The sequence below is a fragment of the Camelus bactrianus genome, chromosome 4 (assembly GCF_048773025.1).
Source record: "Camelus bactrianus isolate YW-2024 breed Bactrian camel chromosome 4, ASM4877302v1, whole genome shotgun sequence".
Taxonomy (NCBI): Eukaryota; Metazoa; Chordata; class Mammalia; order Artiodactyla; family Camelidae; genus Camelus; species Camelus bactrianus.
Window position 1 is genome coordinate 12,043,752 of NC_133542.1, and position 22,295 is coordinate 12,066,046.

General features: G+C 38.2%; 1 protein-coding gene across 3 annotated transcripts in view; it reads left to right on the plus strand.

Annotated features, from left to right (window-relative positions):
* Positions 1-3,837: 3,837 nt before the first annotated feature.
* Positions 3,838-22,295, plus strand: part of LINGO2 (leucine rich repeat and Ig domain containing 2) — a 1,051,774-nt gene continuing 1,033,316 nt past the window's right edge. For 2 of the 3 annotated variants that reach the window (XM_074361478.1, XM_074361480.1), the window contains exon 1: positions 5,852-6,003. The gene's annotated coding sequence lies outside the window, so the exon portion shown is untranslated. Of the gene's footprint in view, positions 5,148-5,851; positions 6,004-22,295 lie in introns of those variants that run through there. The other variant, XM_074361479.1, reaches the window with a different exon arrangement.

Genomic DNA, 22,295 nt, shown 5'->3' on the forward strand with positions numbered 1-22,295 from the left:
ATGGAAATGAATCTGAAAAAGAATATATATATACATTCAATTATATATATAATTGAATCACTTTTCTGTACACAAGAAACTAACACTGTAAATCAACTACATTTCAATTTAAAAAAGTTTTGTAACGTGAGCCTCTGGAAATGACAACTACATCTTCGTAGCATATTCCTATGTCACCCTGTATTCAATGTTCTCTGTGTTCCCAGGCTCTATTAAAAATCTTTTAATTGGGGTAAGAACACTTAACATGGGACCTCTTCTCTGAACACATTTATAAGTGTACAATACAGTACTGTTAAGTATAGGCAGAATGTTGTACCGATCTCTAGAACTTATCCATCCTGCATAAATGAAGCTTTATAATAGCATTCACTTCTTCTTTTAACCTAAGGATATTTACATGGAAATAAACAATGAAAAATTTTCTATAAGTTCATAGTGGCCTGACCTCTCTCCCTTCAAGGAAATGTACAGCTCAGTATTTGGCATTCTCATGGTAATAATGCCTAGAAGACAGCAACATATTTTAACACAAAAGAACGACAGTCTTCCAATGTTCCCACAATTAAATCAATATTGAATAGATTGCATAAAAGCTAAAGAATTTATCTTAAATTTGACATATTCCTGTATTCGGCATTAAACATATAAATTCCCTTAACCTTAATTGAAAATGTGGTGCCTGGCTATTTGAATGGAACAAAGCAGTTAATAATGTAGACTTCAGAGTCAGGCAGATATAGATTCTATTCCCAAATCAGCAGTGATAAAACTGCTTTGTGATCTTGGCTAAATTTGCATATGCATGAATTTCCCTATAATTGAGGATTTAGAATTTAGGTCAGTGGGTTGTGAAGATCAACTGAAAAAATGTACATTAATCACGGCACACAGTAGTTACTCAATAAACGGTAGCTTTCCTTATCATCGCCATCCTTATTATGCACATCTATTCTGTGATAGATTCTGTACTAGATGTCAGGGTGCAACAATGCCGTATGCAATACCGTTGTTGTATACAGTACCCCATTCTTGCTCTCAGAGCTCATAGTGCAATGGGAAAGGCATACCAGTAAACAAAGAGTAAATTTAATCTGTAACAAAGCAATATACTAATAAAGTACTATTGCCAGGGAAGAAAAAAGCTTCTGAAAATACATTTCATGCAGCAATTATCTTGAAGAGATAAAAGGTTCAAGAGAAAATCTCCATTGGAAGAGATTATATATACCGACTTCAATTTTCACTTGTCATAGAATTTTGGGAAATATACAACACTAAAACAATGCAGCAGTTATTTTAATATGGTAGGGGGTGGATTTGGAAGTCTCTTGGATTTGACAGTACCTTTGAGTCTCAATAATTTCTTCTTGATAATGAAGACAGATGTGAGGGTGTAGGGAACTGGATGAATCCTCTGACCCTGAGATTTTCTTCTCTTGACAACTATTTTTCCCCATAAAAGCAAAGTGTGAAGTAGGAGAGAAAAGAATGATTCCTATACCCCTCCTTTTCTTTTGTATAAAAAAATAACAAATGTGAGTTTGGTTTGGCAACAATCAAAAATCATTGAGGAAACTGTATTTTTTTTTTTTCCCAAGAAGAGTGAGAAGTGAACCCTTTTTGAAGAAACTCATAAATCCAAAGGCTTTTTATTTTGCTGAAAGTGCATTTAAATATCAAGAATATTATACCAAGAATATTATCATTGCTGCCTACACACCTTGTGAGCCACACACTCAAGGTAAGTGAAACTCCTCTGCTGCTGGCACACGACTTTGTACAACATTCTACAGAACTGTAAGACGCCTTTTGAGTCTGAAATGTGCAAATGACCTATGTTTGTTTATTTTAAAGTGAGCCTTTAGTAGCAGAGAGTGGCTTGCACATCACCAGCAATCAAGGAAGGAATTTCAAGCCCCTATCTTTCTGGAGAGGAGTCAGCTCTGATTTCTTAACTTTCACCCATTGAGTCTCTTGATTACAGTTCTAGAATTCTTCTCTAATAGCCTGCCACGATATTTTGTTACTAATCCACAGGTTCATGTCATCAGAAATAATGTTAAATGGGAAGTTTTGTTGGAAATAGTTTATTGTAATTCTTACTGCTACTTCACTTCAGTAACCAGGAACAGCCACTTATTATTTATCAGTTAGGAATAAGAATCACAACTGGAAGAAGTATTAAACTTCATACCAAGCAGGTAATGTATAGATTTATACCAGGTCGAAAACACTGGGAACATTCTCCACTTCTAAATGAAAAAAACTCAGTGTCCGAGATACATCTTGGAATATTAAACCCCTGGCAAATTAATACACATAGAAATGAAATGCCTCTTTATCCTTTAGCATCTCACCACCAAATTCATTATTCACGTCTCCTTCACGCAGGCTCCGAGGTTTCACTTTAAACTCTTTCTTAACTGCATCATAAGGAAAGTCGGAGCGTGGAACCCTGCACTCCGACTCCCTACTCGCGGGTCTGTAAGTAGCCTTGTGCACAGACGAAAACGAGCAGGAGGGTGTTGTCAGCGGTCCCCTGGCTCCAAGGGGCAGCCTTGATTGATCCAATCCTTCACCCTCTAAAACCGACCCTCACGGTTTATGCTTCCTGCAGAGTCTGCTCACACCGAATCCAAAGACGGTTTATCCCTGGAATACATACGTGCGCCCAATAGCTGTTGGTCTGCAGATCCTGGGCGCGGCAACGGTCACCTTCGAAGGCTACGGATCGATTACTGCTCTCTGAGTAGCGCTGCTAGAGCGCCTATCAACACAAGTTTCACCTTTTGTACCGAATCATCCTTTTGTTCCACTTTCAGCCATGGCAGCTCCACGTCTGGCGTTTCTGTACTGTCTTCCTTTCAACTTGAAGCGGACTCCCAGAGCCACTCACGAGCCCCTGGTTCCGGAGAGCTTCCTGGATGAAGACTGGCGGAGCGACGCGTCCAGAGCTGGAGCAAAGGAACCTCGCGCAATCCCCACGCCACGCAACTTTGCTTTTTCTTCCCACAGGTCCCGAGGTTTAGAGATTCGAGAAGCCCAGAACTGAAAAGACCCACAGCAGTACTTAGGTTAGCCAGCACTTGGAAAGGCAGAGTAACGCTCTGCTGGTGTAGCGACCTCGAAGAGCACAAAGGTGAACCAGGGTTAAAAAAGAAAAGAAAATTAAAGGATAAAAAGAGCAAAAGTTTACTTTCGGCGAGCAATTCCAGAAGCCCATTCCGGGTAAGACAAACTCCCGCGAGGAAGCTCCTTCCTGGGGAGCTGTGAAGGAACCCCGGGCTCTTCTGACAGCAGAGTCTCTCCCCGCTGGGGCTCCCCAGCTGCGCGCACCCAGGGAGTCCTCCCGGCGGTCGACGGAAGAAACAGAAGTTGGGACCGAAGCTAGCCCGAAACCTGGAGAGCAACTCCTGGCGCAAAACCTTGGAAATGGCTGCTAAAGGGGCTGGGTCTCCAGACTCGTAATCCCTCCCCTTTCTCCAGCTGAGCCGTTCACCTGCTACCGTCTAGTGTACAATAGAAGCGTAGACCCTAAATAAGCCCAGATTCAAAAGCTAGGCGTCACCAATCGCTGTGCAGTTGCTTCTAAAAGATCTATGCGAACTTCAGGAGCTCCTGGGGGAAATGTTACGTGAGGGAGCGGGCAGGAAAAGGATTAGAAGGGATTGTGTCCAGGAAACGATGCTTAGGCTCCTCTATTCGGAAGACCTCGGGAAGCCTCACGGCTTTCTCACAGGCAGCTGCTACCACTTATCTGCTCTACGTTGGAAGGGACAGAGGTGGCCCTGGAGGGTGGAGATGGGGACATGGTTAATCTTCAGTCCAGCAACCTCTGGCAGGGTGCTGGGAGAGTAACTGGCCTGAAGGAAAGAACCAGGGAGCCGAGATGCCAGACAGGGCAGGGACCCAGGAGGTGGTCGAATGGACTTGAGGGCTTGCAGGAAGGAACTGCCGGTCTGAAGCAATCCGCTAACTAGCGCAGAGTGACTGAGTCTTCTGTATTCTGAATCCTTGTTACACCTGCCCCTCCTCACATCTCTCGTGTTCCCGCTCGCCAGTGGCCTGAGGCCGTGGGCGCGGGGCCGGGCGTGCGTGTGTAGCTGCGCGCGCGCGCGCGCGGGTCCGTGCGTGTGTGCGTATGTGTGCGCGCAGCCCGCGCGGCGAGCCCAGCCTCCCGGACCCAGCCGCCCGCCGCCCGGACCCAGCCGCCCGCCGCCCGCATCCCGCATCCCGCCTTGGGTCCCTCCTCCTCGCAGCCGCCTCCTTCAGGCTCCTCACCTGGCACTCGCCACCCGTCACCCGCCCAGCCCCTCACGGCTACCGCCTCCTCAGACTCCTCTCCCAGAACTCGCCACCCGTCACCCGCCCTGCCCGTCAAGGCTGCGGTCTCCTCAGGCTCCCACCTGGCACTCGCCACCCGTCGCCCGCCCAGCCCCTCACGGCTACCGCCTCCTCAGACTCCTCTCCCAGAACTCGCCACCCGTCACCCGCCCTGCCCGTCAAGGCTGCGGTCTCCTCAGGCTCCTCACCGGGCACTCGCCACCCGTCGCCCGCCCAGCCCCTCACGGCCGCCGCTGTCTCCCCTCAAAGTTTCCTCAGAGCAGACACCTTCGCGAAGAGCTGCCCAGGGAGAGGGGTTTCTGAAGCTGTGTCTTGGAGTGGTTCTTCTTACAGCACCCTCCACGGAGTCCGCACCTAATCCGAGCAGAGACTAGATTTTCCAAATTAAGGGGAGAACAGGTGGCGGCGGCGGGGTTATTACCGAGAGAGAAAGAGAGAGAGGGAGCGGGGAATGGCCAGAACTGTGAATATGCGCTTCTTTCCTGCTTGAAGCCGGGGAATTGACTGACGGGCCTGTGGGGTTGAGGAGGAAAATTAAATAGCCAAGTTGACCAAGGAGGGACTGGAAGGCTTCCGGATGCCGGGGAGGTTGTCCCCGTCTCCGTTTCCACAGGCGTGAAGCTTTGGAGGCGCCGCCAGTGTGAGGGCTTTTGAGCCGCCACCCGTCTCTGGGTCCCTCTGGAAGGAAAAGCCGGCCGAGCTGAGGCGAGGGGGTCAAGGAAAAGCCACTGGACTTGTGTGCGTCGCATCGTTAGCTTTGGATTTTAAGGACAGGAAAGAGAATTGCCCGCGTCTCAAAGGTAAGAGGCAGAAAAACCGCTGTCTGAATTTCCAGGAAGGATAACTTAAAATAGATGTTGGGGAGGGGGTGGAGGGGGAGTCAAGCCAAGTTGGGATGATCGCTCCTTGCACAACCCGTGCGAATGGCTCGGGGCGGGCAAGATAGGGAGTCGCCCGCGCCGCCGGTGCCCAGGTGGGAGACAGCAAGGCGAAGGGAGTGTCCTGACCTTAGACTTTGTGGAATCCACTGGACATAGGTATCGTGCTGGGTCCTGTCCAGGCTGGTTTACAGCGTGTGCGTGTGTATGTGTGTGTGTGTGCGCGCGCGCGGCGTTTTTTTTTTTTTTTCCTCCATTGGCACCGCAGACCCACCCCCTCGTTGCCAGAGAGCGCTGTGGGCACCGAGTTAGGACTCGGTGGCAGGTGAACCCGGCGCAGGTGGGCAGGTGCGGGCGGCTGCGGCATCGGCGCGGCGAACTGGGGTGCGCGTGAAGCCCCCGCCCCTTCCCGGCTGACTCCCGGCAGCCGGCGTCGGAGCCCGGGCGCCGCGGGGCTGCTGCGGTTCCTTTCGCCTCCGCTAGAGGCTCCCAGCGGGCGCCGCGGAGCGGGTGGGTGTGGGGGCGCCGGGAGGCGGAGGGGCGAGCGCGGGGAGCGAGCGTGCCCGCGGGGTGGCGGAGCGGGCGCGGCAGGGGGAGGCGAGCCGGGCTGGGGCGGGGGGCGGGAGCCGGAGTCCCGGCGCGCCTCCTGGCTGCGCGCACAACTGCGGGGACGCGGGTCCGAATCCGGGCTGAGCTCCGGAAAGCTGTGCCCGGAGCCGGAGCCGGAGTCACTTCGGGGATGCGATCCTGGCCCGCGCCCTGAGGGCAGTCCCGGGAGGTAAGGTCTTCTTTCTCCACTCTCCTGTCGCCCCCGGGTTCTCTGTCAGTTCTCAGCCAGATGCCCAGGGTGAGAGAGGGTGGAGGGTGCGGGTCGGTGGTGTCTGTATCTAAAGGTGCTTTACAGTCTTCCTCCGTGGAGCTCCGTGGAAGGTATATTAGAACTAATCCCTAATTTTGTCTGCCTCGCCTAAATATTTGACTGCTTTGAGTGAAGTTTTCTGCAGAGGTTGCCAGGTGGCTGGTTTTGGGGCCGGGCTGCTCCGAGGTGAGCAAGGGGACCTGCTGTGCTCCCCTGAGCCGCAGTGGACTGGAGTGCGCGACTCCAGGGGTGGAGTGTGGTGGAGAAAGGAGTACCACACCCTCTGCTTTTCCTCCCCTTCCCTTTCACCTGATGGTGAAGTCTCACCAGCCAGCATTTTACTGATTTCTTTCCCCAAGGGATTGGCTCTGAGAACAGAGCAAAGCTGCTGATAGAGAGGGAGAGGGAGAAGGGGGAGAGAGAGAGAGAGAGAGAGAGAGAGAGAGAGAGAGAGAGAGAGAGAGAGAGAGAGAGAGAGAGAGAGAGAGAGAGAGAGAGAGGGGACTGAGAGAGAGAGAGAGACTGAGAGAGAGATTGAGAGAGAGAATGAGAATGAATTATGAGGAGGAAGTCAGGGCAAGAACAGCAGGGGAGGAAGGAGGGTGAAGTTAAGCTTGTGTGTATGAGGTGGGGGTGGGGTGGAGGTTGCTGGTAAATGGCCATGAAGTTCAGATTATTTGATTAAGTAGGATTCATTTCACATTTCACACTGACTCTGACCAAAAAAAAAAATCCTTCCTCAAACCACTAACAAAAATCATTTCCACTAGCTACTGCCTTGGGCACGGTGGACACTGAATATGTTTGATGATTGTGTCTAAATCAAAAAAAAAAAAAAAGTGAGAGTATTGTGTGTGCTTGGCGTGATTACACCATGTCTGTCAGGCAGCTGGCAATGTATGTTATTTTTCAGTGTGCTGTTTCGTGTTTGTGTATATCATATGTGGTCATTTTACACTCAGCAATGCAATTTCAGAGTCCTCTAAAGGTGGCTCTTAACAAACCCGACTTGTGATGTTAAACCTCTTGCAGAATAATGCTGAAGGAAGATGAAAAACATGAGGGGGCATGGAATATTCTAGGAATACTGACTAAAAGTGGAGATCCAGCATTCATGAAATGCTGGGCCACATACTGAAAGTGAAAAATGTTTCTCAAAAATGAGAAGCAGTGGTTAACATTTTAAAAGAAGGAAATGTTCTTCGGTGTACTGTCATCATCCAGTAGTGTGCATTACTTCCAATACAGTTAGAGTATGAGGCAGGAAAAATGAAGTACTTTCTGCTGAAAATGTTTTGTGAGATACTGTCAGGTATTTTATTTTAGGAATTTAAATGTAATGAGTTACCTATTGATGATAACTGAAGTGATTTGGTTATCATTTGTGTAGACATCTATTATTTTTATTAAGGTAAATATGTAAGTTAATATTACATAATAAGTGTAGTTTATTGGAAGTGGAACAGGCCAATTTATTCATTTTTTTCCATCCAGAATAACATATAACATGATATTAAGGAAGATTTATATAAAGTTTGTTATTCATGCATTACATGGGTAGAGCTTTGTGTAGAAGGCAAGAATAAATATCTTGCTGAAATCTCAAAAACCATGGTTTATGTTCTTAAAATATACAGTTTTAGAAATTTTATTATGTAACAAAATAATAGTTACTCATCTAAATATATTTATCTGCATGTTCAGACACATTATTTATTTGATGAATTGAATTAAGCAATACAAATACATAATAAGGGCTCAGTTTTATTTCTGAAAGATACCTCTGACCAGAGGAAGATCTGCTAGCATTAAGAATCGGTGTATATGATGCACAAGAGATACTGTTTTTCTTGACAATTAATTGAATCAAACTAGTGAGGCTGGTTTGTATCCTCAGATTCAGTTTTAGGTCTTCATCTCTAAAGATTTTTCTCTCTTTCATAAATGTGATTTTAAAGAAACCAAACATTGAAATGTTCCAGGAATGCTATGGACCTGAAAACTATTTGAGTCCTCTGAAACTTCATGTCAAGAATAAGAAGTGATAGGATGTTGTCACAAATTAATTGGCTTGATGCTTCAATTAAAAACTGATTATTATCTGACTCTGGTTGTCATTATGGTTGATTTCATTTGGTCTCTAGATGTTCTGTGAAAGGACTCTAGGTGGAAATGTTTTCCTGTAGTACAAGGAGAGGAGGTCACTGTATGCAAAAAGGCTTGTCAGTTAACTGATTCTACAGTTTGGTTGCATTTTATCCATAAGGCAGGATGCTAGATTGAAAAAGAAAATCAGTTTTCTGAATTTTCATGAGTATTTGACTGTTTGTCATAGCCCTCAATTTCTAGGTATTCCATTTATAATTTTGATGAGGAACTATGTCACCAAGCCCCTTCCCTATATGGTTTAGGGTCTTTTTGGTGTTAAGAATCATTAAACACTGTTTAATCACAAAAGATCGTATTTGCTGAAAGAAAATCAGTGGAGCTTAAAAAAGATGTTTGTTAAGGAAATGGATGAATAGGAGAGACAGGTTAACTATAGACAAAAGCTTTACTCATCGGACTGCGTGTATCTCTATGATTTCATCTTTAAGCAGCCTTTTTTTTTTTTTTTTTGGTTTAAAAAAATCTTTTTCTGTTATTCACTCCCTCCTTTCCTTTTTGCTCTCTCTCTGTTTTGGTTAAACTATTTCCTTCAGAAAGAAATCTGTACCAATGTATAGTTATTTTACAATTATCAGTCTGAACTTTATTTTTAAATGGGAAGTAGTCTTAAAATGTTGATTTTTCCATTTAGTTCACTTTTTTTAAAAACAGAAGAAACCCTAGAATGTGGGGCTGATTCTTTAGAGAGTACAGATCATCTGTTGACCATCGTCTCTTACGTCTGGTTGTGTCTTGTGTCTGGTTGCAACTCCACTGGCACTAGGAAGCATACAAGCATGGAGTGTGGTCACTGGAAATGGACGGACTGCCTTGAGACATGGTGCATTTGTGCTTTGAGTGTCTTATTTCCATGTAGGTAATACTCTCTCCATGTGCATAATGGCCAAAGTAATCAGGTCTGAAATGTTGATATTAAGCAAATAGTTGAGCCACAGTTGTCAGTGTATATCTGTTCAGAAATCAGTAATCCATGTTAGGAAAGCCTTAACTTCATCTCAGTTGTTAGTAAATGTAACATTTTTTGGGTGTCGCTCAACAAATACAGTTACTAAATGGTTCTTAAATGTCCTCAAAGAGAAAATCTAGTGTCCAAAAAATCTCCCAAGAGAAACCAATTCAGTGCCACCGGGAGGCAGCATGAATAAGTAGAAGAAGCACTTGAATTCAGTAGAAGTCTCCTTGAATTCTACTTCTGTCTCTTAGACCTATGGTGTCCCTTTTGAAAAGTTCTCTAATTTTTCTAAGGCTCAGTGTTGAATTCAGTAAAATGGGGAAATTTAGTATTTACCCACTCTTTTCTTGTGTTTAAAATTTGACTCCACTTAGGTTTAAGCTTTAGGAAAAGAAAAACAGAACTTTCAGATGCCAAGTAAATGTCTGACATTGTAACCTTGCTATGGGTAAATGAAACAGTATATTTAAAGAATACCTGTAATACTTCCTTAATGAACCATGGATTTTCGTATGCCTTTGATGAGAAAAGTTTTTCTTCTGGAGATCCTATTAACAAGTGAAATTTAAATTAATATGTACATATGTGAGATTATTTTCTCCAGGGTATTATTGATATGGTACAAATTGCACAATGCTTACTGTATGAGATAAAAAAGTCTACCTGGGCATTTGAGCAGTTCTAAAAGAATTATGATGATGAAGAAAAGGAAAAAGGAAAAAGGAAAGAAGAGCAAAATATTTTTGAATAGTAAATTTTAAGTGGAATTCTTGTTTGTTTTGTTTTGTTTTTAGCATTCTATATTTCCATATTTTTCTTCTTGTGTATACTTAATATGACATAAGTAGCAATTGCCACTGATTTCATTACATTGGTTATCCAATGTCTATGAACCCAACTGTCAGGTCAGTTACCCAATTTCTATGAACACTTTAAAAATATTTAGCTTGTGAAATGTTGATTTGGTGGTTTAATATGTGAAGTTCGACACAAAACCAATACAATATCTTTATTTTTACAATAGGATACGCCCAGGCATACTCGTATTCCATTTGTCCTATTTTATTTTAGTGATTTAAATGCTAATTATATTATTTATGGGTTATTTTCATCAGGTGAATTAGTAAGACAGTAAATGGTAGATATTAAGTGACTCATTGATTTGAATAAAATTTTAAAAGCCCCATTGAAATAATTATGTACCCTTTTGGTAAAATATGAGGCCTGCTAGGATTGGAGACTAGAAGAATTTTGTTGCTTTTCTAAAGGTATTCACTACTTAATGTTAGGAACAGCCTATCTTTACTGGTGGCAAGGATAAGTCAAGTACCATTTCCTTCCTTTGAATTTTAGTGTCATTGTCAATATAAACTATGAATGCATTTCTCTAATAATATTGTAAGATTAACTGCAAACCTAGGAACCTAGACTTGGAAACAAGTTTTTTGCAGGGATAACAGAACATAATATTAAATTACCTATAAAGAGAGAGTTATTGTCTTTACAAAAGTCATAACCAAGTTTTAGTGGACTGCCTAAACAGAAATAGATGCAAAAAATCTAAGATTCCAAGCACATTCCAGTTTTAGGTGTAGCACTAGAGAGTTTTTGAAATGAATTCTAAATTGGACTGCATAAGAGGATTTTGTGTCTTTATACAGTCTCATTCTATTATAATGTAACTGTGGTTAGCTGCAAGATACCTATCTAGTAGCCAGCATGATGGGAAATAATTAGCATTAAAAACTGTATTGCTCTTGGTGTACTAGGGGAGCCAAGAACAGTGCCTTGTGATAAATGCTGATTTTGAAATGTTGGGCTTCATTTGTCAAAGGGAAAGAACCTTTATCTTCTTAACTATTTTTTACTAGACTTTTCTATAATAATATATTTGTTTTATACATATGATTTTATCCTATAGTTTATATAAATATATATTTTATTGTAGTATATTAAATAGATTATGTATTATAAGTACATACATATATACTTATATACTGTTTATACTCCACATATATTTTATATATATTATACTATATATTAAGAATAATAATATAATATATAAAGTATCTATTATCTTTAGATAGTAAATATAGTAATAGTAAATATAAATCTATATCTATATTTATATGTAAAGACTGCTAAAAGCAGTCCTTGGGAAGATATGCTCTAGATTGTCATGCCTTGGTTAACCATATGATTATGGATTACAAATGATTTCTTTTTATGATTTGCCTTCAATTTTATTCGTAGGTAAATGCTAAAACCTTAGCTCTGGTCTTGATCAGTTAAATTCATTTGAATTAACACTCAAATATTTACTGATGTTAAAGTGATTTTTGGTATGATAGTCAAGATATAATGATGTATGTGCATAAGTCCTTGTTCTTAGGGATCTTGTGATCTTGTTAAGGAGAGAAAGTAAAAGTGAGTGGTAAGCTAACAAAAAAAGAACAGTCTAACAACTCATTCAGAAATTCTTGTTGTTGTTCTATTGTTCATAAGACTATATAAAATAACAATGCAAGAGTTGTCTCACTAGGCAATTCAGAATAGGGCGAAAGATGAGTGAACTGGGAAGAATTCATAAAAGGGGAGTAAACTGGCCTGAGGTGAGTGGAATATAAATAAATAATAGATACATAACCTCACTAATAATTGAACCAGTGCAGATTAATACTGCAGTGAGATAGCTTTGCTGATGAGTTGGAACAAGGATGAAACACTGGTAGATTGCATTTGTTGGTAATGGAAATAGATACTCATGTATGTACTTAGAGATGCTGTAAACTTGTTTATCTATCTGGAGTGAAATTAAAAGAATAATTATTATATATGATATATCTATTATATATTATGTATTATATATATTATATCTGTTATATTACAAATGTTCATAATAATTGGTTTTGAAGTTCCTCTTCTTGTGTTGTGTACATACAAGAAGAAATATATAACTTGAATGGCTTCAAATCTTTTAAGGAAATTGTATTTATAGTTAAAATATTTCTCTGCCAAATCAACTGGTGAATAAACAAAATGAAATGTATTCATACCATGGAATAATATTCAGCAATAAAAAGGAATGAAATACTGATACATGCTACAATAGGAATAAACCCTCAAAAACATTATACTGAATCAAAGAAGCCAGGCATAAAAGACCACATACATTCTTCCATTTATATAAAATGTCTATAGAGAAGCACATCTACGGAAGTCAAAAGTAGACTGATGTTTTCCTGACACTGGGAATGGAGATCGTGAGTGACTGGAAGTGGGTACAGTGAATTTTTTAGGGTGATGCATCTGTTCCATAACTGGATTGTGGTGTTGAGTGGACACATCTATATATGTACTAAAAATCATTGAGTTGTTCACATGAGTACTTTTAATGGTATATGATATCTCAATACAGCTGTTAAAAATACCCCAGATTCAAAACAAAACAATACCCCAGAGTCTTTCAACAGGGTAAACCTCAGCCACAGATAACCTCACTAATAAAATCTTCTGAACATTTAAGGAGAAGTAGTACCAATTCTACACAATTTTTCCAGAAAATTGTAAAAGACGGGACACTTCTCAACTTATCCTTTGAGACACTGATACCAATATCATGAAAAGACATTAAAAAAAAAAAAAAACTACAGACCCATATCTTTCATGAACTATAAATATAAACAACATTAGTAAACTTAAGTGAATATAAATCAGTTTATAAAAAGATAACATGTTATGACTAAGTGGGGTTCGTCCCAGAAATGCAATGTTGATTTAACATTAGAAAAATCAATCAGCATAGTACACCATATTAACAGAGTAAAAAAACAAGCACAGAATTATATGATCATTTCAGTAGGTGCCACACAAAGTTTTTGAGAAAATCTAATATTTACTCTTGATACAATCTCCAAGCAAATATTCTAGGAGTTTAAGGAAACTTCAACTTGATATAGAACATCTGCAATAAGCCTGTGGCTAATATAATACTTAATGGTAAAAGACCAAATGCTTTTCCACTAATCTTGGAAGCAAGGCAAGAATATCTGCTCTCATTTCTACTCAACGTTATAATGGAAATTGTAGCTAATTAAATAAGGCAGGAAAAAAGACTCTAAAAGAGGGACAGATTGTAAAGGAAGAAGCAAAAACTGTTTAAATGCATATTTATTGAAGAATTGAAGAAAATCCAAATATCCCCTAGGAATATAATTAAATAAACTTGAAATACTCATACAATGAACTCTACATTTTTCATTTAGTAAGAAAGTAGATGGAACATTGCAGTCCTTTAAATATTGTCATGATAAGATCGCCAAGAGACATTAAGGAGAAATGTGGGTATAGAGCAATACTTAGTCTAGGTTAGATTGATTGATTCATTCAATAGGTACTTCTTCTTTTAATTGTTTTTCAGTTTTATTAGGTAGAATTACTACAGTTCTACTGCACATACACATTATATTGCATGTAAATACTTATATATAGTATACTGCACTTTTTTTAGTTTACATTTATGTATTAATGTTTCTAAGAACAGATTAGAGTTTTAGCTTTTTAAACTTACATAGTAATCAATGGAATAAAGCCAACTACAAAATAAGAATCAACAGAATGCAGTAATCCAATCATAAAGGACAGTCAAATGTGCTTACACATATTCAAGAATTCATTCATCTTAGTTATAAATAATAAGTAGTTCATTTGTGTTCTTATTGTTCTTATTTTTTAGATTCCTCATATAAATGATGTCATATGGCATTTTTCTTTCTCCTTCTGGCCCACTTCACTTAGAATGACAGTCTTCAGGTCCATCCATATTGCTGCAACTGGCATTATTTTTTTATATACCTTCATTAAGCACTGGTGTAGGCCCTGAGTAATATATTGTCTGTAGGAAATAGATAAAATTCTGCATTTGAGAGACTTGCAGCCTAATCTGGGAGATAACTAATAAGCAGAGAAGGAAACTAAATGTATAATGAAAATTTGTGTTATATGCATGTAAGAATTTAAGTAGAAAATCACAGATTTATCCATGAGGGTTGAAGGAGGAATAAGAAGATTTCTCCAATAGGTGTCTGGTACCAAGTAAGCACTCAGTAGAGAACTTTTTAAAAAAATATCTTAATATGTGCCATTATTCTTTCCTACTTCACCTTATTTTCCTTCATGTCTAATAACTCATATGTCCATTGTCTGAGGATCCATGGATATGAAGGAATTGTCCATAAGAAGGGCTGATTGTAAGTTACACAGAATTTTCAACTTCGTGCAGGATGGGTTCTCCTGACCCCATCTCTGTTCAAGGGTCAACTGTACTTTGTACAGTGGCACTGCTTCTGATGATCTCAAAATCTTCAGCAAAGTCACACAAGTCTTTGTAACATTAATGTGATTAGATTCTTGGTAGAGGCTGTTGACCAAGCTTATTTCTGTGTCAGAGATGGGGCAGCAATGCAAAACAGCCAGTTTGTGTGGATGAGAGGGTACTAGCTGATATATGCATCGCAGATGCTCCTCCCTTGGACTTTTCCATGAGTGGTCTTAACAATCTAGTCCATTTATTCATGTCTTGGATGCATGTCTTCCAACATATTCCTTCCATGTAGTTGTTAAACATATCCTTAGGTGGTGGCACCCGTAGCAGATTATTTTGTGTCTCTGTACGTGGCTTTAATTGATACTTTTCATTGTTTTTTTTATAAAAGCTGATTCTACCTAACTAAACTAGATTGATGGCACTCCATTGCCCTCTTTTTCTTAAAGAACTTTTCAGTTGAGATTACTGGAGAGCATTCTAGAACATATGCATATGTTAGTGATCTTATTTTTGTAGATGCCAAAATTAGGAAGGAAGCATTTGTGGTTGGTTCTGTATTTGTCTCACAGGATACTATATAAACTTTCAATAAAATGTAGGGTATCTTTGGCAGAGAAACTATATAAAATTACCCTGAAATGAAGTATTCTGTCAATCATTATACTTGAAAATACGTATGAACAAGATTGATGAAGTTAATGTGAATTATGAAATGAAATGAATTTTCTGTAATTATTTGTAGGTGCTTATGTAGTCTAGAAAAGTTCTTCAGTCTGGGTGACTGTTGAGAAGAGGTAGATTGGACTGTCCAGTTGGATATGGAACTTTTTTCCTGTTTGTCCATCTGTAGGAGCACCTCCTGTGAGTTTTATAGGGAGTAGGGGGAACGAAGATAAAAGCATTACTATCTGGCTCAGTAAAGAAGGTTCAGTGATGATGTTAATATGAAGTTCGAGGGAGGATATGCAGTTTGATTCAATAGAAATTAATAATGTAAAATTACAGCTTTAGAATATGGGCGATAATCAGATGTTATGTCACTAGCAATGGTAGAAAACCATGGAGAAGCTATTTGCATTTTGGGGGAGATCATCCATCTGCATTTAGCTCTCCTTGTGGGAGAAGAAAAAGTATCTAGATATCAAGTGTACTAATCACTTTATAAGAATAAAGTGCTCGTGAATTTAATTAATAATTCATACTAAGTTTTGAGATGTTGGAAACAATATTTAAAAGTAAAAAAATCTAGTACTTACTGATAAAATCATTCTTTAAAAAAAATACATCTGCATGCCTTTGCATATAGGAATTCCTCCGACTCAAATAGCCTTTTCCACATTATCTGGACAAACGCCTATTCATCCTTTGAAACTGTTCTATACATCTTATTCTCAATAAACCATTCCAGAAGCCCTGGACAAAATTTAATCTCTCAACTTTTATAAATTTGTGTTCTTATATTTTTAAAATATATGATTACTTTTGTTCATTGCCAAGTGCATTTTTCCAAGTCATGTGGTCCTTGAGGGTAAAAATTATATCATTTGTCACTGTTTTTTTTTTTTAATAATCTAGAATACTCAGTTCTTATTAAATATTTTTGAAATGAATTGAAATGTGATTTTTAGAACTGTTAGAAAGTTTTAGTATATCCAAAACCATTGTAAAGGAGGTAGTATGCCATGATTAAGAGTAAAGATTTGGTTTCAAATCCTAACTCTGTCATTAACTACTAATTATTGGATCTTGAGTACTCTTTTAATCTTATGAAATGTTAGTTTCCTATGGTAAAATAGATGTAAGGACACTTTTCTGTCTTGCACATGTTACATGGAGTTTATAATAGAGGAGATAGTGGGTGAAAATAAACTAATATACTCAGTACAATTGAAGTAATTCCTGTATTAAATATGTATTTAAAAGCCACTGATAAAATAATCTCAAATGCAATAATGTGTATTACTTTTATTTAAAAGATGGAAGTTTTGTACAGAAAAGCAAAAACAGAACTAATCAATTTGAAATTGATTTCTATTGGATTTTTTATTGTCCTTTTATGACATAATTTCCTCAAATTTTCATGTCAAATGAATTTTATTTTATAGATTATGAAACAAGGGTAACAATACAGATAATTGCAATTTAAAAGTCTGGTTATACCTTTAATGAAAAAAATATGAAAACAAATATATGTATGTATATGCATGACTGGGACATTTTGCTGTTTACCAGAAATTGATACATTGTAAACAACTGTACTTCAATTAAAAAAAAATCTGATTATAGGTGGAGCAGTTGATAACTTGCATGTAGTCATTTAGACTTGGATTGAAGATTGTTAACTCATTTGACTCTGAATAAGCACCAATTTTGTACACTCTCTCAAATTACAATTTGCATAAAACAATTGATATTTTACTTTTTTATATTGAATATTTGACCTCTTCTAATACTCATATTCTATTTTCTCCTGTTTTCTGATTTGATGCTTTCTAGATCACTGCCAGGGAGAAATTCAAAGAGCAAATAGTTACTGATTTAATGGTAGTTTGCTTCTGGGAGATCCACTATTAACATGTTCTGATAGTATACGAGGTTAGTGCTCTATGCCTAAATCTAGTTTGTTGGAAATAAATTATGTTTTTCATCTCTGCCCAGCATTCCTGTTTGGCCAGTGTTACAGAGTCTAATCAGATTTTCTGCCATTCATTTTGCTTTGATGGAACATTTTCCTAGGTGTTTTTGACTTAAGTCAGAGTCTCACAGCATTTTTATCTTTAATTTTGGTTTCATGTATCTGGGAAAAACTCCAGCGTACTTTAGCCTGATTTCTAAACTTTTTTTCCCATTTCTGTAATAGTTTTTTTTAATCTAAATGCTTCTGAGATTCTCTTGATTATATACGATATTTTTTCATTTGATTTTCAATAAGTATTTTGATAGTTTTATTTTTTATTTGGATTCACTTTGCAGTTTTTTTCACTGTCTTTCTGACATTACCATTCACTGACACCGCATTCACCGGCACAAACTTTTTTTTTCCATATATGTGTTTCTTATTTAAGTAGGTGTTTATTCCCTTTGTCTCTACTCCATTCAGACCTGCTCAGTGGGACTAACCCTTTTCTTGCTCATAGATAAAATCTCAGATAGGCTTCATATCTAATTTACTTACTATTAGAAAATGTTCTGTGACTACTTCTAATCACATGACTAGTCTCATTTCTGTTATATTCATTTAAAAAGGAAGTCCTAAATGCATGTAATAATAACGTTTTCTCCTACTTCAGTCTGGCCAGCTTTATTCAGGCTACTTGTCGTGGGGAATAAATGGGACTTCATTAGCCTGTCTTGTGTTTCTCCAAATTAACTCCTTTGCTTTTTGCCCTCTTTGAGTAGGCTGCCTCTTGCTCCCTTAGGGTTGAATCTCGGAAAAGTAGAAGAGATAAAGGTGAGGTCTGATTTGATTGACGCGAGTATAACCTTGGATAAACTTCCTCTGGACTAGGTGGATGTTTGTTTTCCCTTAGAACGGTAGGGTAGACATTAATGTTAGTCATTGAAGATTACTATGGCTCCTAAGCACTTAGTAGGATTGAACTTTCTAAGTTATTGTCATTGGGTGAGGCCATATGACCAGTTTTGACCAAGAAATCATGAGCAGAAGTGACACGTGTCACTGATAGGCTGAACTGGTGTGAGACTCCAGAGGTCTTTCTTTTTCCTTCTGACACTTCAGTTACCAGCTTTAGAATTGGCAGCTGTTCCGTAGCTTGAATCATTGGAACGTCAGTGAGAAGAACCAGCCTCTGCCCACCTGTGACACACAACAACCGTGTTGCATGAGCAAGAAATTAGTCTTTGTAGTTTTAAGTTACTAAAATTATGGATTTGTTTGTTACCACAGCATAACTTAACCTATCTGAACAGAAAGATATGCGGCTTTCTCAGAAGTGCCTACTGGGTCTATTTGGCTACATTGTCTATAATATAGGAAATGCATTTTCTTCTGGCTAGCTGCATAATATTTCTTTGCTACTTTCTGGAAATCTGGAAGACCTTTCCCTATATTGAGATTATATTGGCCCTTTCTACGTTCTTCTTGGACAGGACTTTAAATTAGTCTTTAAGCAAGCTCTGGTCTTCTAGAAACAGTTACACAGTCTTGCCTCTCCCAGAGAAGGTGTAGCCAGCACCTCCCTCTGCCCTGCCAGTTCAGGACCATAGTTTTTTTTTACCTTTATTTAAATGAATGGCTTAAAAATGCTAAATAACACAGACTATGCTCTGATAAGCTTCTACAACATACCCTACAACAATGGCTTCAGAATAGCATGTTCTAAGATTAAATCAGACATTAACTATTTTGTCCCTCAAGCATCAATGTATACATTCAAGATTTTGAAATTGTTTCCTTAAAATTTCTTCAAGGTTTGAAGTGAGGAGATGGTATTGGGGTTTATAGAACATCAACAGCTCAAAAAGGTTTTTCCTCTACCTAGTTTCCAACCTTTTTGACCACTTAAACTTCAAGAGATGTTGGCTCACAAAACTGATTTTTGAGAGTTTCCTTTGCAAGTTCTATATAGACAGCCTAGCACTTCCATTAAAGATGTGAGGATACTTGTCAGCTATTATTTGGTCATTGGCTTTGGGGTCTTAACTAAAGCACACACAGAAAATGTCTCATTTACCATTCTGTTCTAAAGGTCATTGTCATAGGGTATATTCCAGAAGATTATTAGAGCACAGTGTATGTCATTCAGTATCTTTTAAACCCTTCATAAATTGAATTAAGAATATATTTGCCTACAACTACAGAACCGTAGACTCTGGAATTTCAAAATGATTTATGAGAAGCTATGGTGAATTACTGGTTTTTTTTGTTGTTGTTAAAATCAATATTATGCTATGCATAAATACTGTCAATTCACTCATTATCCTTAAAGCTATTCAATGTTTCTACAAGTGTTAAATGGAATTTACTGGAGAGAGTTAAGCAAAATGTATTTATGTTTGCCATTTTAGGAGGACTTATACTAAAACTGATGCTGTCAGTCAGTGCACATTTATTCCAAAAGATTGCTTGTCTAAAACAGTGAATCAGTCTTTCAGACTGATTACTTACATTATAAGTAATATGAAACACTCTGGGATTTGAGGAGGGAAAGACAGTGAAACTCTACAAAAGCATAATGCATATAATACATTAATAATATTATCCAGTATTCACTATAAAATTTTAAACTTAATGAAAACATGAGAGGAAATGCTGCATTTTGTTACCCTAAAATGGAACATTAAATCATTTTAGTTCACAAACAAACCTCAAATAAGCAACCATTCTAGTGTATAAGTACCATCATAACTTTGTAAGTATTGTTATTTTATCTTTTATTATTATTAGCATCATCTTTATTGTCTGATTCGCAGTCCTTCATATGACAAGTATGTTATCACATTTTAAAGATCTAAGCCAAATTGATGAACAGAAGTAGAAATGTTCATGCAAAATATTTTTGGACTGTTACCTGTTGTCTTTGAGAATGAAATGATTAACAGAAGAATTCGAATAGTTTAAGAAAGTAGCATTTTCATACTAGTTCAGACTGGGTTATCATATGGCTGATAATTATACAATTTTAAGTTACTGTTTTCCAAAGAATGCTAGCAGTTTAAGCTGTGTATTTCTGACCACCAGATGTTTCTTCGCGATGTTTGTAGAGTATGACATATTATTATGTACAGATGATTTAATGTTAGAACTGGACACTGCCACCATCTTGTGGCCTTGTAAAATTCCATCACTTTAGTCTAAACTTTTGGGGCATCCATCAAAACAGCTTAAAGTAAGGTTAAATGTGCTTGGAGGCAAAAAAAAAAAAAAAAAAAAAAAAAAGGAAAGAAAGGAAGAAGGGAAGGAAGGTAAGTAGATGTTTGTATTGCCATTTACATTTGAATGTGCCCCCACAGCTCCTGGTTGTGGGTAGAAAGGTGAGTTACCCTATCTGGAGTAATAATGAGCAAGTGTGAGAAAGGTTGCATTGTGATACTGTGATACTGGGTGAAGACATCTATTGGTCCTCAAGTGTTTTCTGCTACTTGTGACATCCTTCTAAGTCCTCTCTGCCACAGCCTAGAAAACTAGACATTTGTTTCCTGCCATGTAGAAAATTGTGGCTGTACTATGATACGCATTAGTCCTCAGCTACCTGTATATGCTTTCAAAGCCTTTGGGTTGCTCTTTAATTAGTTAATTTGGGTTAATATTTTATCGCAGATTAGACTATGATCTTCTTGAGGGCAAGGACACTGTGTATTTATTTTGTATGCCTGAGCCCTGGCACATTTAAGAGTGTGTTCAATCTTTGTTTAACACTTCTGGAAGGTTTTTTAATCAACATAATGGTGGTATTTAGGAGACTGTTTCAACACAGCAACAGTTTGGGAAGGTGGTAAGAAGAAACCATGATTTTTTTGTTTGTTTGTTAGTTTTAGCATCTCCTTGTACCTTCAAAAATTCTTAAGCTGTGTAGGTTAAATATCAATAAATGCTTATATTAGATACAATGGATAAGATGGTAATATTGGGGAGAAATAATAAGAGTATTTCCTTAGTCTTTAATAAATTAAAATATTTCATGATATTGCAGACACCTCATTGTGCATGAGAAATATAAAAGGAAGTTGCTTTTCAGTCAAATAAGTATATTCTAGGAACAAGGGAAGGACAGTGGAAAATCAAGTCTTTTATGAAAATTGGAAGTTTTGTAAATAGAAAGCGTATGTAATTGAATGCCAGACAACATTTTCCTGATTGGAAGGAGTTTGTTACAAGATGCTTTTAAAGTCCCAAGGAGCTAATGTACTTTGATAACTCAAAGCAGTTTTTGGAAGGGAGTTGTGACCATTAAAGAAAAAATAAATTGAACCACAGTATATCCTGAAGGTATAAAGTATCAACTATTTTCCTCCAGTCTTTTTAAACTGAGTTTTCTCATCTAAACTGGAGCACATAGAAATGATGTGTGTGATTTTATTTTCTAAATTCTTCCAAGGATGTTGGAGAACTAGTACCTTGCTAGATGCAGAGGAGTTAACTTATTACATACAGTGATTCCTATGGGCATTGGAGTTTACCTGAGTCCAAATTACTGTTGAAGTAAGCATATCTACAGTGTCAGAAGATGCTCAATTTATGTTTTTATGGTAGAGAGCTGCAAAGCAGTGGATATTCTCTTGAATATTTGCCATTGGTGACTGAATCTTGGTATACTTAGTGCCATACAGACTACCTAGAGTAGATTTAACTATTTGGATAGTAATTGAAATTTAATAAGAACAAATTATATTTTTTATTTGAAACTTTATAAATCTTTGTCTTGCCATTAATTCAAATTTTCCTAAATAGTTACTAAGCAATGATTAGTAATTACTAATTATGTAAATAATTCTGCTATTATTTTTCAAGGTTGTTTTGTTTTAATAATGAAGATTTTGATTTGTGTGCTTCCTCTTAACTTTCTAAGTTATTTGAGCCTGGTGTGATTGCCACAGTTAGCACTGTTTTTGGTGGCAATCACGTTAACGTGGGCATAGACCTACAGATACATTCATTTCTCTTTGACTGAGTCAAATTGTGATTATTCAATAAATTACAAACTCTGGATAATGTGTTCAAAAATCATGTACATGTTGGAACAGTTGGACATCTATAGCCTAAACCTAACACCTTATACAAAAATTAACTCAAAATAGACAATT